Here is a 16,594-nt window from a genome sequence, read left to right as displayed (position 1 = left end):
TGTCGTTTATGAATATCGAAAAGAGAAGAGGACCCAGATGGGAACCATGGGGCACTCCAGAGCTTGCAACAAAGGAAACAAGATATGTGATTGGCAAACCGGACGAACAATCTACGATCAGAGAGGTAGCTCTTGAACCATCGCAGCATTACCCCGACGACCCCGTATCCCTCCAACTTAGCAAGAAGGTGCCGGTGAACTTATTTTGTCAAAAGCCTTACTAAAGTCTATGTAAACTGCATCTACTTGATTTTCTGCGGCTAAGAGCGTCCATCACATAACACTGGAGTGAAAGGAGGTTTTGTTTACCGTTGACCTTCCTGCGAGGAAAACCGTGCTGCTCATCAATGATAACATGCTTGAAGAGAGGCTGCAGCATGTCCAGAATGAGGCTCTCAAACACCTTACTCAGGACAGATTGCATCACAATCGGTTCTGTAGTTAGTAGCGTCACTGCAATCGCCAGACTTCATTATTGGGGATCACGAATCCATCCTTGAGAGGCATCAGGGAAAATTCCAGTGGACAAGCTGAGGTTGAACAGAAAAGCAGAGCGGAGGGGCCAGTTCGGGAGTGACAAAACTTGAGGACTCCCGGAGTAACCTCATCAGGACCAACATCCCTAAGGAGAGACAAGAGCAACGAGTTTTTCCGCGAACGGCATCGAGCGAGACAGAGCAATCAGAGAAGACAAAAGGAGGTATTGAAGGGCGGAACAGGCAGAGCTCCGGAAGATGCAGGTGTGTATACAGAGGAAAAGTAGGTAGCGAAGAGCTCGCACATCTCAAAAGGAGTAGATACTTCAACGTTGCCAAGTCCAAGTGAAGAAGGAGTGGTAGGTGTGCGATTGAGGTCATTCACGAAGCTCCAGAACACCTTGGACGTTTCGAGGAGATAGTAGAGTTGACGTAACCCACGTAGCTAGCACGGCATTCCCTGGAGAGGGTCCGGCAACACTCTCGGGATCCTGCAGAACGAAACGATAGTCCATCTCATCGTGAGTATCGTTTGAACCTCTTGTGAAGTATCTTCTTAAACCATGACAAGCTCCTTCAATTCTTTAGAGAACCACCTAGGAAATACAGAGGGACCAACACGCTTCCAGGGAGAGTGGGATCTAATGCAATCCCCAAGTTGTTTGCAGAAGCCGGAGAACAAGCAGATTAACATCATTGCAATTATAATCAAGTCGAGCTATTCCACGCTGGAGATCACATCTTACCGCTTCTAAGTTACACCTCCCAGTACTTCCGAATATATGTGGGGTGGTCCGCACGAGAATTCATTGGGCAGGAAGCAACACTGGTAACGCCAAGGGCAGGGTGACAGGGTTCAGATGCAAGAAGCGGATTGTCCTTCCAAAGAGACAGTAAAAATGTCAGACGGGCCAAATATCAAATCCAATTGGACTCCCCGAACATTGAGGACATTCACTGATCTGTGATAAATCCAATTGAGAAGCAAGGTCCAGAAGAACTCTCACAGGAGGAGAAGCAACGGGTAGGTTGAAGCCAGGCAAATTGAAATCACCGTTAATCCAAAAACCGCATCGAAGTTGTGGCAAGTTGGAGTTGGAGACCGTGGAGGTATGTAAACAGCACAGATCAGAATCTTCAACAAGGGGTTAATTCTGACAAGCACACACAGAGTCTCAACCGGGCAGGTCAGGCTGCAAGATCTCAGAAGAGTGGAGAGTCCTTGTTAACAGCTATCAATATCAATATTGTTTATGTAATATTGATAAAATATTACATAAACACTGAGTTCTTAGGCCTACTTTTTAGACTCTGTATTTATAAGAAATATAAAAATGAGAACGACCGTAATCCGATTCCAAGCTCAACCAGTATAGGTACACAAATTAGATCAAATATGTTTACAAGTTTATATTGTGTTCTGGTTTATTGTGTTTATGATTACCATACTTTTCCTCCTCATGATAGGTAGAAAATACAAGTGCATAATATTACATTTAATGTATTTTCCTTTGTCTGATGAGATATTTATATAACGACTTGGATTATAGGTATTAATATTCCAGAATATTGTGAATAAAATTATCAATCAGACATCCAAGACGATATAAAATATTTTTTTTGATTAGTAAGCTCCAAGTGAATATTCAGTAAAATTTATTACTAAATTTTTAACTATTAAATTAATATTATCTGGTTTGTCTAAAATAAAAATCACAGTTCTAAATAAAAATAATGGATTTATTTAAAATGGCAAATTAAACAGTTCAATGCTTCAGAATGTCATCACTCTCTATTTTCCACAAAAGAATTGACAAACCGTTTAGTAATATTAAAAAGTCCTTTGGCAAAGAAATAAAAATTTCAGTTAAATATATCAAACTAAAATCAGAGCTCTTTTCTGAAATAAAATAATAATGTTTTTAAATAAAAATCAAATACCACTTGGAAAATAATTAAAATTAAAATGTTCACTTCTAAGTTCAATCAAAATTCAAAAATTAAAAAATAAAACTTCTCTTTCCACTAGTTGTCCCTTAACTTTCAAATCTTATACAACTTTCAATTAAAATTACAACTCTCTCAAACAATTATTAAAGTTCAATTAATTTACAATATAAAATTCACAATAAAACAGTTTCAAATTAAATATTAATAAATTACCAAATTTCCAAAATTCAATCATAGTTACATGTTCAATTTTAATCCACTTTTCTTGCAAGTTTTGAACCAAATGTAACTTGTTTGATTCTATTGTACTTTATTGTTCATCAATAACCAGTTATGCAGATTGCTCTGAAGTTTCTATAAATTTAATTTTTCCTATAAAAAAAGGATAACAAAATGAAGACTACAATTTAGGAGGAGTTGGACTATAATTGACGGATGGAGAAGTAGCCAGGGAGTTAATTCTGTTAACTCAGCACTTCCCCTTATCACTGCTCTTATCTCTATGTTAGAACAGTGTTAAAATAATACTACAGCTCAAGTAGCTTTGCAGACAAAAACATTATCTTGTGGGCATACTTCACTTGATTAACCCAAGTACTTCCTGTAACCTCCTTTGTTGTGTTATCATAGGGTTATACCTAGATCAATATTTTATATTGGCTTTCAGTGATGCATCTGTGATTATATTGAAACATTTCTAGGAATACAAGGGCGGTTTGAAAGTACAAATTTTGAAAGGTTAAAACTAAGTTTAGTTGATTTATTATTTTATCTACTATTTTAAGGTTATGTGTATATGTCAATAGTACATTAAATATATTGTTTTTCATCATCCTAATGTTGGGTGTTTATTCCAACTTAACTTATTGTTTTAGAGGCTTTTACATATAAGTATTGTAATTACCTGGATTGTTCAGATATAAAGATATAGGTTAGGCCTAGTCTTGAATTTCTTAACTGAAGTGGTGGTGTCATGACTGTATTAAGTTTTTTGTTGTTTTGAGATGCACAATTTGTAAAATAATATTACTAACGCAAATAATATTTGACACAAGGTTAAACAACATTAGGCTAAAAATAATTGGAAAAATACAGTTAAGAATATGATTTTATTTTGTACACCTGTAGTCTACAAATTTCCATCTAGTTGCTGTATCTACATTTGAGAAATGGGTAACTTTGGGGATTATACCGACCACACCCAGACATGAATCGTTATTTGACATTTTGCTTCTACTGATTACTAGATTAGCGTAGTACAATATTTCGTCGATATAAACCAGGGGTAATTCTAAGCAATATATGGGTCAACCTCGAAATTTTTTCTCATATTACAATACAATGTTGCAATAGTTCAATTAGAAAAGGAAATGACTAGAATTTCTTGCCGGAAAGCAGTTATAGGGGGCAGGCAACCGCCAGACGTTGCTTAGAGTTACCTATTAGTGATCAGGGGCACTGACGTGATCTGGGCTTCAAATTTGGAACTACTCGAGTTAATTTTTTTCTCTAAAAAGAGCAAGCAGCGCGAAGCGCTGCGCAGCGGGCAGGCATCGTGCGTGATCACTTTTTTTTATTAAAAATTTCTGATAAATTGTTATTACATATTACAATATAATGTAGGTAATGTATGTAAAACAATTTTAAACACATAATTATATGCTGGAAAGCAAAAGTAAACCAATATAAATCCGCCCAATACAAAAATCCCCGTAAAAATCTGGTAAAAGGAATCTGTGTCATTCCTTTGGCCTGAATCAATTCAGTAATGGATGGACAAGATCACGCACGATGCTTGCCCGCTGCGCAGCGCTTCGCGCTGCTTGCTCTTTTAGAAAAAAAAAATTAACTCGAGTAGTTCCAAATTTGAAGCCCAGATCACGTCAGTGCCCCTGATCACTAATAGGTAATTCTCGCGGTTGCCTGCTCCCTATAACTGCTTTCCAGCAAGAAATTCTAGTCATTTCCTTTTCTAATTGACTATTGGAACATTATATTGTAATATGAGTTGCCTGCTCCCTATAAACTGCTTTCCGGCAAGAAATTCTAGTCATTTCCTTTTCTAATTGACTATTGGAACATTATATTGTAATATGAGAAAAATCGAGGTTGACCCATATATTGCTTAGAATTACCAAACCAGGAATTGTCTTATCGCAAACCCCTCCCCATCCTCAGACAGAGGTCAAAGTCGAAGTCGAGCGGTCTAGTAGATAACGTGATTGCAGAGTCTCGCCGCCCGTTCATCTGGTAGTGCGTCGCTTTGTTGTTGTACTTCAGTGTTTCCGTGTTTTACCTCTACATTTCTCCAAACACAAAAATTCAATAAAAAAACAAACATTACGAAACTAAAACTAAACTCTTTATTGAAAAAACACTCAAAAACTTGTTTTTATTCTTGATCACACTCCGCCACCCAAATCAACGGTGTGCTGCCCCGCGGTGATGTCAACGAAAGAAAAACATCCCTCGAGATAGTACCTATGAGTAAAATATCAAATTCTAGTGGGTCTGATCAGAAATATAAATTGAATTGTAATGGAAAGGCAATTATGTACCGTGCAAATCATGTGATTGCCGCGCGGCCTGCCGTAATCGGGATTCCCGAGAAAGATAAGATAACAGCGACAACAATACCGATCACAATACCTGGAAATGCTTGTAAGTTTGTAATTTTGTAATTAAAGAGTTGTTTTTTTCGTTTTATCATGTTTGTTTCTATAAATTAATATTTTTTTGTTCTTCATACTGGTGTGGTCGGTATAATCCCAAAATACCGAGAAATGATTAATTTCTACAATAATTTTGTGAACAAATAAGTGAATTATAAACATCAGGACTAATGATCTCTTGGGTTCAGGGAGTGTTAGGTATCCATTTCCTACAATCTCATTATTTTTATTGCAGTTGTAATCCAATACCCAAAATATAACAATGTAAATTTTACCCCGATAGCTCCGCTTTGAGAAGTATCATGACTCCTCTTTTATAAATGTTTTCCAATTTTGACAACATTTGTTATAGAACATGTTGATCTACTTTCTAGAAAACTGACAAAAAGTATTTCTTCCTCATAATTTGCTCTGGAGGTGTCAGAAAAACCTGGCAAATAAAATAACAAGGGATGTGGAGTTACAAGTACTTGTTACTAGCCTAGTTCCACTATAACCAAAATAAACTAATATATATAAGCACGGAAGAGGTCATTCAAATTTGTGTTGACTACTCCCATAAGGCTTCTCTTTGAGGGGGGGAGAGGGAGGGTGTCAAGACCCTCCTTTAATTTTAAAACATGTCTGCTTTGTTTTCTAGAACGCATTTAAACACATTTTAGAACAATTTTGGTCAAAATAGGATTAACTATTATAAAACCAATAGTTAATGTCCACGTGATGTGCAGCTTCTGACCAATAAAGAAAGAAACAGTAATGATAAATATTTGACAGAAAAGTATCAAATGTAAATATGAGTAAGTGTAATTAATCAAAATGAGATCAGCATTAGAGGATTCAAATGGATTAGAAGTCTTAGAAAAAGATCCAACATGGAAGTGCTTTCTAAAAATGTAGTCCGTAAGGCTACACATGTAGCCTATGTTTGGACTCAAGCATGTAGATAAAAATGAAAACTCTTACTTTGTTCAAGTAAATTGAAAAACAGAAAGTTGAATTTGTTTTTAGAAAGTTCCAGAGTATTCATTGTTGTGTATAAAGGACATATCATCACAATTCTTTTGCTAGGTACACATAATACCAACCAAATTTTATTTTCGTGTTTTTCAGTCAAAAATAACAAAAACTGAAGCAATAACAAACTAACCCGCATGTGTATTCACCTAACGTACCATAAACCTATCAAATTCATATTGTAACTTGTCATACCGGTATCTTAAAGCCATCCTTCTCAGCAAATGTACTAGTCTTTAGGAAAACAACTTGAAAACCCAACTGACCTACTGACTGTCATACACATGCTCCAATCTACCGTATCCAAAAGGCCAAACACCTTACCCGAGAGCAAAACCCACCTTTCAGGATGCTTGATTGGCTTTTGTCCATTTATAAAAGCTAAGGCAACACAATAATACAACCACAATGAAATGTTTATTCTTGTTCAAGTTTCTTAAATTTTCATACTGAAAACCTAAAGTTTTTAATATTAAAAATGTAAAAAGTACACTATTTTAGTGAATTGTAGTAAACTTTTTATTCTGTTTGTTTAACATAAAATTTTTATTTGTATGTTATTTGTAGTTTGGTATCAGGTAACCATTACTAAAAAGAACTTTGAAGATGCATTTATTTAAAGAAAAATGTTTAAACTGTTGGATGAAATGTGTAACAATTTGTATCCAAAAGTATACTTGCATACAAAATGCTTATACCGTATTTATCTTAAATATTACATTTTTTCATGGTAAAATTCCCTGAATTGTAAATTAGAAGTTGATTCTTTTATAAAAAAAACAATGGTTAGCGTTGTTTCATCAAGTTAATTTAATTAACTTTCAAATCTACTATATTAAACATTTCAAAATCTCTTCATTGTATTTCATGTAATATATATTATGAGTATGGAAGAAATTTCAGTACTTTGGTATTATTCGGAGGCCATTTATGTTTGGAAGAGTTTTGTTTTCTTACCAGAAACCTAAAAAATACATTATTAGGAAAGAACAGACTTTATTTGAATTACTGTGAAAAAATTTCATGTCATTATGATGATCGGGTTTGTGTTTTCTGCCTCCCAAAAGGAAGTGATTTTTAGTAAGGAGCCCACTCTGTCCTCATCTACTATTTTTTACCAGGCTGTATACGTAGGTAATTTCAAACAGTAAGTCAAATAAAGTCTGTTCTATATAGTAATGTAGTTGTTTTTAACATCCCTTGTAAAAAAAAGCCTTCCAAAATAGTGGCCTCCAGATAATAACCTCAAAGTTCTTGATTTCTACAGAACCTTTTTCTTAGATGGCTTACACGTTGGGGTATTATTTCGGCTGGAAAAATCAGCAGTGATTTTTGTGGCTGCAATCAAAATTCTTCCAGAAAAGGAACACCACTGTCTTGGGAGTGGGCTGCTAGAAGCAAGTTGTCAGCAGAAGAATTCGCCAAGAAGTACAATATTCCCCTTTCTTATGGATCTTATGAAGAATTGCTGTGCAATCCGGAAATTGGTTAATTAGAAAATAAAAATTCTCATTACCTTTATTTTAGTGCATATTAATAAATTTACTCAGTTTTAATCTGGTACCCGGAGCACTTTATTTAGATATAAGATTTCGTCATTTATTAAATATATTCATTGTATGTTAGAATTTTATGAACATGATTTGGAGCATAAACAAATAAGGTTGAATTTTATAACAAAATTAATATAGGTTGTTAATTGCAATAAATATAACAAAATGTTTTTCTTTTTTTGAGCGGAAATATTGAAGTATGCTGCACATTTAAAGGAAAAAAAAAAAAACAAAACACAGTACATCTTTTACTTAAACAGTAAAATACAGGAGATGCCAGTAGAAGTAACTGATTAATGATGGACACAGTGAAAAATGATAAGGGACTGTTTAGTCAGTTGTAATTAGAATTTTTTTAAAATAATCTATTAGTTGGTTACAATTATTTTTGTTTATTTTGATTCAAAAATCAAAATAACACTTGCATTTAAAAATATTTTTATAATGACAAAGCTCGATATAATTAGATATTTAAATTCACAGTTATTTCTTTAAAATAGAGGAGTCTATTTCTAACTTTAACAATTATTAAATGTGTGAATCAAATTGTAATTATTAATGTTTCTATTTTGGCGTCCTCATAGATCCTCTTTGCAGTGTATAAAGTTGATTTTTAATAAGATGTAATTCTACCTTCAAATAACCAGGATTATCATTGCTGTATATTTGGTTAAATGGTTGCCTTCAGGATATTAAAATATAAACAGTAATATTCTTTTTTACAATATGAACATTTAGACTCCATGTAAACATTTTTTTTACTAATTTATAATTTATTACCTTGTATCAAGAGCCAAAAAGGAACAGTCGAGAAGAATAAAGCCACTATCAGAACTGACTCGTCTTGACTTAGATGACCTCATTATTACCATTGCCTAATCAACTGATCACCCTATAAAAAATCTCTCTTTTTTCTCTTATACTTACTAGGCATATCATATCATTAGCTTTTCTTAAGTTAAATAAATGCCATTATGTTGTAATTAAAGAAATTTAAAATAAAAAAACTATTCTTGCTTATGTGATGAAACTTTGATGTTATGTTCTTGTTATTTTAATGGATTTTATGGGAAGTGGTTATTTAACAGATATGTGTTTTTTTTGCATTTTCTTGTCTTTAAAAAATGGGAAAAATGATGACATATTTATTAATAAATACTAGCAGTTACCTACGGCTTCATACACAATTTCGTGTGTTAAAACCTGTATAAGCAGTTTCTGGTTCGAGTGAATTATATTTTTCGACGCCAATGTTAAGTTTTGCCTTGTTGCCCAACGATCAAGAAAATATGTTAAAAAGTGTATATTTTAAGGTCATTTTAATTTACTCCGGTTTTTGTATTCCTTGTTCCAATAAATTGTTAGCTGATTTTTGCTTCTCTCCCGATTCAAGAATATATATATATATATATATATACTATATATATATATATATACACATAGAACCAAGGGTTTTTTATGTCGATCTTTAAATTTTATAGTAAAACGTTTTAAAACAATTTTTGAACAATTAGAACTGGAATTTGGTACATAGTTTATAAGAACAGTTCAGCGAAAAAATTCAACTAGCATAGCTCTTGTCAAACGGCTTTAAAAGGGAGGTCTTTCAGAGTGAAATCCTGACCATCTTATATTTTTAGAAACATTTTCTAAGATAGATTAGTTAACTTACCTAATCACTGAAATCCAAAACTGTGTTAAAAGTTTATATAAGTGCTTCAAGGAATGAAACAGAAAGTCAACTGTTCCTAACATGTAACTTGAACAATTTCCAGTGTTAAAACTTGGCTTTGTGAAATAAATCTTTCAATTCAAACCTCACATTTATTTGCTATTGTAGGTAATAGTTAGTTATGTTGCAGTTGTAGTTGTTAAGGAAGTTTACTTCAAACCGAGTTTAGATTGCACATAACATAATTTTTTGGTAGTTTTTGTAGATAATTATTAATACAAATCATTTTACAAATAAAGAGCATTGTTTATCTGTTTAAAGTATACACCACTTTTCATGAAATATTAGTGTATTTATTAGTGATTGGATCATTAGAAGCTGTGGAGTGTAATATTAAAAGTTTGAAAACTGTCTAAAAATTTGTAAAATGTCTAATATTATATTTCTGTCTACTGTAGAGGTGGTGTGTATATCGGTGTACTACATCCCATACATTATGAGGTAGCCAAGCTTAGCCTAGAGCATGGGAAGTCTGTCTTGTGTTGAAAAACCACTCTGTATGAATGCCAAGGAAACCCAACAGCTCATTGAGGTTTTGTGTGTATACATTTATTATCAAAAATATACCTAATTTGTTTTTTACTGCACTAAACTCAAATAAGTTAAATTTTTTAAACTATTCATAGGCATCAATAAAACTAATTAAATGAAGTTATTTAAACATAATTAACAAGTGCAGTGAAATGTGGGTATTGCTATTAATGTTGGGGAAGAAAACAATATTTTAACTTTGTACTGCAAGACCAGGTTAAATTACGTTAATTATGGAAACATATATAGTTCACTGGATTCCCCTGAAAGAACTTCTTTCATTTCAGGAAAAGCTTTCTGGATGATTTTTGTTTTTTTTTCTTATATTACTAAAGAAAATAATGTTAAATAAAATAAAATTTGTTATTTTGAAGTATTTAAATATTTTTATTTAATGAAAGGGAATAGTTCTTTTACAATCTAACATTTAACAAGACAATTTGACAAATTAGGTAATTTAATAGAGGCAACATACATTAAATTGGCAGACAAACAATCAGTCAACCATCAGTCGAGATTTAGGCTGCTTTGGTTGCCAATTCCAAAAAATGAACTAAAAAGAAAAAACCACAAATATCAAAACAGATTAGATATTTGTAATAAACCAATGTGGAGTTACAGTATGGTTTTAAGAAGCTCATCTAACATGAATTCAATAATAAAAAAGGGGCCAATTCTTGTCTCCCTTCCTTTTTATTGCTGCCATCTTGTTTCTGCCGTGACGATCGCCATTTGCTATTGGCACTCTGATCAGTCGTAGGTGACTGGTCGACAAGTAACAGATGATGGTATGAATTGATAATTTAAATATTTTCCTGTTTTCTTTCAAAAAAACAAAAAAAGGAACATCCCTATGTCTTAATACACACACATCCAAAAAAAACTTCCTTTTTTGGACTTCCACTTCCATTGTGAGGGCGGATGGAAGGAGAAAGGAAAGCTATCTCTATTAATGTGATTTAAAAAAAACTCATTCAGTTCAGTGTCAGGGTGTCTCCAGAAGGAGAAAATAACAAAGTTATCATCCACATACCTCCACCAAAATCTTCGGTTTGAACTGAGCTGACGCCAAAGCTTTTTGTCCAAAATTTCATCCATAAAGATGTTGGCGAAAAATGGAGATAGGAATCCATTGCCATTAAAAATTAAATTAAAAACTCCCTAGGAAAATATTCAAAAATTCAATAGTGTTTTAAAGGGCTAAACAAGTTTAAGTCCACTTATTGAGGCTATCTCTTATTCTACCCAAAGTTGGTTGATTTAAACTGAAGAACACTTATTATCTTGTAATACTAAAGTTGAGCTATTAGTGAAAAGCAATAAAACATCACTAGCACACATAAGGTATAATAAGTAAGAATAGAAAGAAGATAGGACGTTGTTATGAAGTTTTATTGCTGAAAACTTTATGGTTTCACTTTACATATGCTCCAGTTCCTTCATACTTTTGCGCATCTCCACACCAGTTTAGTTTTCTCAACCTGCCTGTATGTATGACTGTCTTGAAAGATGAGGGAAAGAAAAATTAAAAGCAGTTCTTTATGTAAAAACATCTGCCAACATCAACTTAATAAGTGGTGTTATAAGCAGCGCATTGATTATAAATATTATAAAACAAAATCGTTCAGTAGTATTGTTGTTAAGGAATACAAAAAAACTGAACTCCTTTTTTAATCCTCTCCTGGGTCATTCCATGTCAAAATCACCCAGTAAATAATTAATTTGACACCCACCTCTTTAGATTTTGATGAAACTTGGCACAATTGTTGCATTTGCTATCCTATTGATAAATATACCAAAATTTTATTACTTTATCTCTTATAGTTTTTTTCTACAAATTTTTTAATTTTCTTAATTTAACGCGATTTTAGGCCTCGGATTTCGCGTCTTGCAATGTAACCTTGTAGCTTAAAAAATTAATATCTTAAAAAACTATTTGAGATATCACCATGAAACTTTGCATAATATATTTAATTAATATATTTAAAATAAAGAAACAATACATATTCACTAACCTATCTCAACTCCAAAAAAATAATAAAAATATTATAATCAGAAATTTTTTTTTTTATTTGAAAACCGTTGTTGGGATTTACTAAAATTGCAATATCTCAGGTCTCAGACCTGGTAGAGTGTTCATATTTTTTTTTAAATACTCCTAGATACATAGGCTAACAGATGAAAAAAAAAAGATGTATGGCTTTTTCACATGTTTAGTTAATATTCCAAAAAGTACAATATTATTAAGAAATTATAAAATTTTGCGGTTTACTTACATTTAATAAATGTGAAATAAAATAAAAACTGAAGTCTAAGAATCAATATGTTCTAGTAACAATTTTCACATTCTGGTGTATGCTGCATACACATACTGTATGGGTACCTGCTGGACCCAGCAAGGGACACACCACTTAAACTGCAAAATTTCGAGAATCCTATTTTCAAGTCGGGGCATTCCCATTTAAAACAAGAGTAAAGCTCTCTCAAATTACTGAGAAGTCTTTTTTGCATATAAATATTTTTTTTAATGCTCACTCTATCTTTTGCTCCGAGTAAAACTCTTGAATTCTCATCACTTTGGTAAAAGTCTGTCACAAGTTTAACTGTGTTTTCGGAGGGTGTGTTACCTTTTTTTAGGGTCAGTGATAGCTTGTATACCTTTCTCTCGTTTAAGTTTTCTTGCTTGTTTTACCATATATTCGGTCACCTGAAATTCTGTAGCAACTTTTTTCTGGCTCCAAAATTCTGGCACCAAAGTCAGAATCTGGACTTTTTGGGATCTCCCAACAGAAATACATTTTTCTTTTAAAAGGCCCACGAGCTTATCAAAATCTTCTGCTTTTTTTGATAACATTTCTTTCATCTTCTTTTTCGTCTTCTGACATTTCAATGTCATAATCTAGAGCATTGGAGATTTTTTTCTTTACTTCTTTTGTTACTTTTTCAACTTTTCTTTTGTAATACGATCCCTTACTATGTGATGACAAATTATGAAGTTTAATTGGAGTTAAACCCAAATCATCTAAGGCTGCATTTGTTTGTGAAAGGGAGACATTTCTAGATTCAAATGAATCCAATTCAATCATTAGTTCGTCATCAGATTCATTTTCAGTGATTTTAGTTTTTTCTTCACAGAAGTTTCGACATGAAGGGCATATCTTTTGTCCAGGTTTAATAAAAATATTTTTTTCACACAATTGTTTTGAAAAACTTAAAGATACACTTCTTAGTGACTTTTTTATTGGCTGTTTGTGTTTTTTTAATGGATCTATGCATTACTGTTTGATATTTTTCAAAAACATTGAGAAAGTAGTAGCTGTGATGGGAAACAAACATTTTTAAATTCAATTAAATTGATTCCAGATCTAAGTTGAATTAATTCTTTTTCTTCCTCAGTTAATTCTGATACAGATTGTAATTTTTTGGAAGGTGTATAAGTTGTCTGAAAACAGTCTGATTGTTTAAATAGTCCAATGCTACAAGCTTGAGGATTTGTCATTTTGATTTCCGCTTACCCCATTTTAAAGTCCAAGAAGAAAAATAGGTTACAACCTGTAACTAGCCTATTCACTTAGTTTTACACAATCACTGAGTCAGAGAAAATTGACTCTTGTTGATTTCCAACATTAAGGTGCATCTTTACTTCAAAAACTAAATAGTTTTATTAAAAAACATTTAATGGAAAATCACATAGTTATATACTGTAACTGTTATGTTTCACTTTTTCACTTAATAAAATTAAAAAATCACAATCACTGCACAAGAAGTTTGCACTATAGGTCTTCACTCACTCATAGCAAGATCTAAACTGAGGCAGTGTTCAATGGTTAGCTGTAGAGCTAGGAGCATGAACCAGCATGAAAGGATCCTGTTGAGACAAGATAGATGAGTCATACAGGCTGTGTAAATATTAGTGCTTATAATGTCTCTTTTATAAATATTTGTCATGTCTTAGTTCTGACCCCTTGCTCTATCAATAATTAATTGATTTTAGAAACAATTATAAATAAAATAAGTGGATATATAAAATTTTAAACACTTCATAGTTGATACAAACATGATCAGTAGTAAATAATTTACAATTTATCTTCATAAAGGTTTTGTAAATACTTTTAAATTGAAAGTGACTCGAGTACTAAGTTTAATTGAGTATTTTTATTCTGATAACAACTTAATACAAGAAAAGTTAAAATTAAACTTTAATTTTACTTTCAAACCAAATGTTTCAAATTGCGTATTCTTTTAGTTGGTCTGTAATTTTGTTACTCATAAATAATGTTGAATATCAGTCAAACATGTGAAAAAGCCATACATATTTTTTGTTTATCTGTTAGCCTATGTATCTAGGAGTATGTAAAAAAAATATGAACACTCTACCAGGTCTGAGACCTGAGATATTGCAATTTTAGTAAATCCCGACAACCGTTTTCAAATAAAAAAAAATTCTGATTATAATATTTTTATTATTTTTTTGGAGTTGAGATAGGTTAGTGAATGTATTTTTTCTTTATTTTAAATATATTAATTAAATATTATGCAAAGTTTCATGGTGATATCTCAAATAGTTTTCATGATATTAATTTTGTAAGCTACAAGTTACATTGCAAGACGCAAAATCCGAGGCCTAAAATCGCGTTAAAATTAAGAAAATTAAAAAATTTGTAGAAAAAAAAAACTATAAGAGATAGAGAAATAAAATTTGGTATTTATCAATAGGATAGCAAATGCAACAATTGTGCCAAGTTTCATCAAAATCTAAAGAGGTGGGTGTCATGACCTGGTTGACTTGACATGGAATGACCCTCCTCCCTTTTTGAAGAATAAAACTTTAAAGCCCACACTCACTTAGTACCCATTTTGCTAACACCATCTAGATATACTTTTTCACTACATTGGACGTCCAGGGCAAACTGTAGTTGACAGTCTTTGGCAATTTGTGTACTCAAATTATAACCAAACTGTAGGTTGATAAATGATATATCACCTTAGGAGTAAATTTGGAACAGATATAGTCAGTGGAAGATTCCGAAACCTCTGAGAGGACTTCTCCACAGTATTAATTGTCATGTTAATCACAGAATTTATTAAAGAATAGAGCCTTGAAGGACAGATTTGCGAGCCATCACTTTTATCCTTCTGTGTCAGCCACAATAACAATGCAATGCAATGTTTACTTTTGATCATTTCAAAAAGAACTTGACTACTAAGAGTGGTCAACTAGGACATGCAAATTAACACAGGTTTTGTCAAACATGCGTTGTGTAGAAACACAAAAACTTCTCTGTATTCAATTTCAAAAAAAATAATTAGTGCCAAACAGTACTTTAATTTAGATTCTCTCAGATTAAAAACTTATTAAGAGTATATAATTTTATCCACTTATTTATATATTTTGTTTTTTTAGTATTGAAGGTTTTTTTTTTATGTTTAATCGTTAAAAACTGGATTAAAGCTACTTAAACATTAAAATTTATTTTTTTAATGTTATTTTTATAATTTGTCTATGCAGCTTTCATGTTGTGCTATTTCCAATTTTACATTTAACTTGACATGTTTAATTTGAGTATTGAAGTGTTTGATTCTTCAGTTGGCCAAAAAGAAGAAGCTATTCTTAATGGAGGCAGTATGGAGTAGATGTTTCCCAGTGTATGAGGAATTAAGAAAGGCTTTACTCAGCAACAAGACTATTGGTGATGTTTTATATGTTAATACTCAGTTTGGTGCTAAAATCGAGGTTGACAGAATATGGTGAGTTAGATTTATATAAACAGTTATATGTAATAATAGTTTGCACTTATATTACTTTTTAAGTTTACAAATGAAAATAAAATTCCTATGTGTCAATATTGGTTTGATTCCATTATGTTTTAGTTAAAAGTTAAACATATTTTAGTTGAACTGTAAAAATCAGTAAACTACATTGAGCTCAGTTTCTAGAACTAGAAGTGGGGTAATTGTAACTTTCTGGACTATTGTTTAATGCATTCCTGAGGTACTGGGGAAAGTTTCCCTAGCAAACCAACGAACGTCCTTTTTTACAGAGAAATATTGGAATGTGATTCCGACACGATCTGTAGCTTACATATATATCCTTTACATGATATTTCTTTATAATTCCTTATATTTTGAAAAGGAAACCCATTATGATTTTGTTTGTTTTAAGGAGGTTCGTGACTATGGACACAAGAGATATTGTTACATTGTTTTAATAGTGCAAAAGCAAAAACTAGTTACCAATATTTGCAAATGTTTATGTTTAATTAATGTACCTTAAGAGTTCAGAAGTTTATACGAGGGTAGGCTGAAAAGTAATGCACACATGCTTATGAAACGCAATTGAAATGAGCTATAGAAGCGCACCTGATGGCATTCTTAAGTACCATTCCTCTTCTACACACATGTGCAGTTTGAAAACCTTGTGTCAATCCATTGTTATTGTTAGCAGTGTAACTATGCAGACAGATTCAAATGCAATGTCAATTAGATGTAATCAACTTGCTGTTATTGAGTTTTTAACTGCTGAAAAAGTGAATCCTACTGAAATCAATTATTGTTTTATCCATTGAGTTTTTATGGTGACGATGCTGTTTGATAAATCGACTGTCAATCAATGGGTGATAAAATTTCGTGGTTGTGAGCTTGGAAAAGCCATAATTGTTGATGGAT

At 32.2% G+C, this 16,594-nt stretch overlaps 1 pseudogene; it reads left to right on the top strand.

Annotated features, from left to right (window-relative positions):
• The first annotated feature begins 355 nt into the window (after window positions 1–355).
• Window positions 356–15,676, top strand: LOC124374003 (annotated as a pseudogene).
• Window positions 15,677–16,594: the final 918 nt, after the last annotated feature.

The sequence above is a fragment of the Homalodisca vitripennis genome, unplaced genomic scaffold (assembly GCF_021130785.1).
Source record: "Homalodisca vitripennis isolate AUS2020 unplaced genomic scaffold, UT_GWSS_2.1 ScUCBcl_6935;HRSCAF=14387, whole genome shotgun sequence".
NCBI classification, from domain to species: domain Eukaryota; kingdom Metazoa; phylum Arthropoda; class Insecta; order Hemiptera; family Cicadellidae; genus Homalodisca; species Homalodisca vitripennis.
Note: the sequence above shows the minus strand (reverse complement) of the source record. Positions and strands in the feature narration are given on the sequence as shown.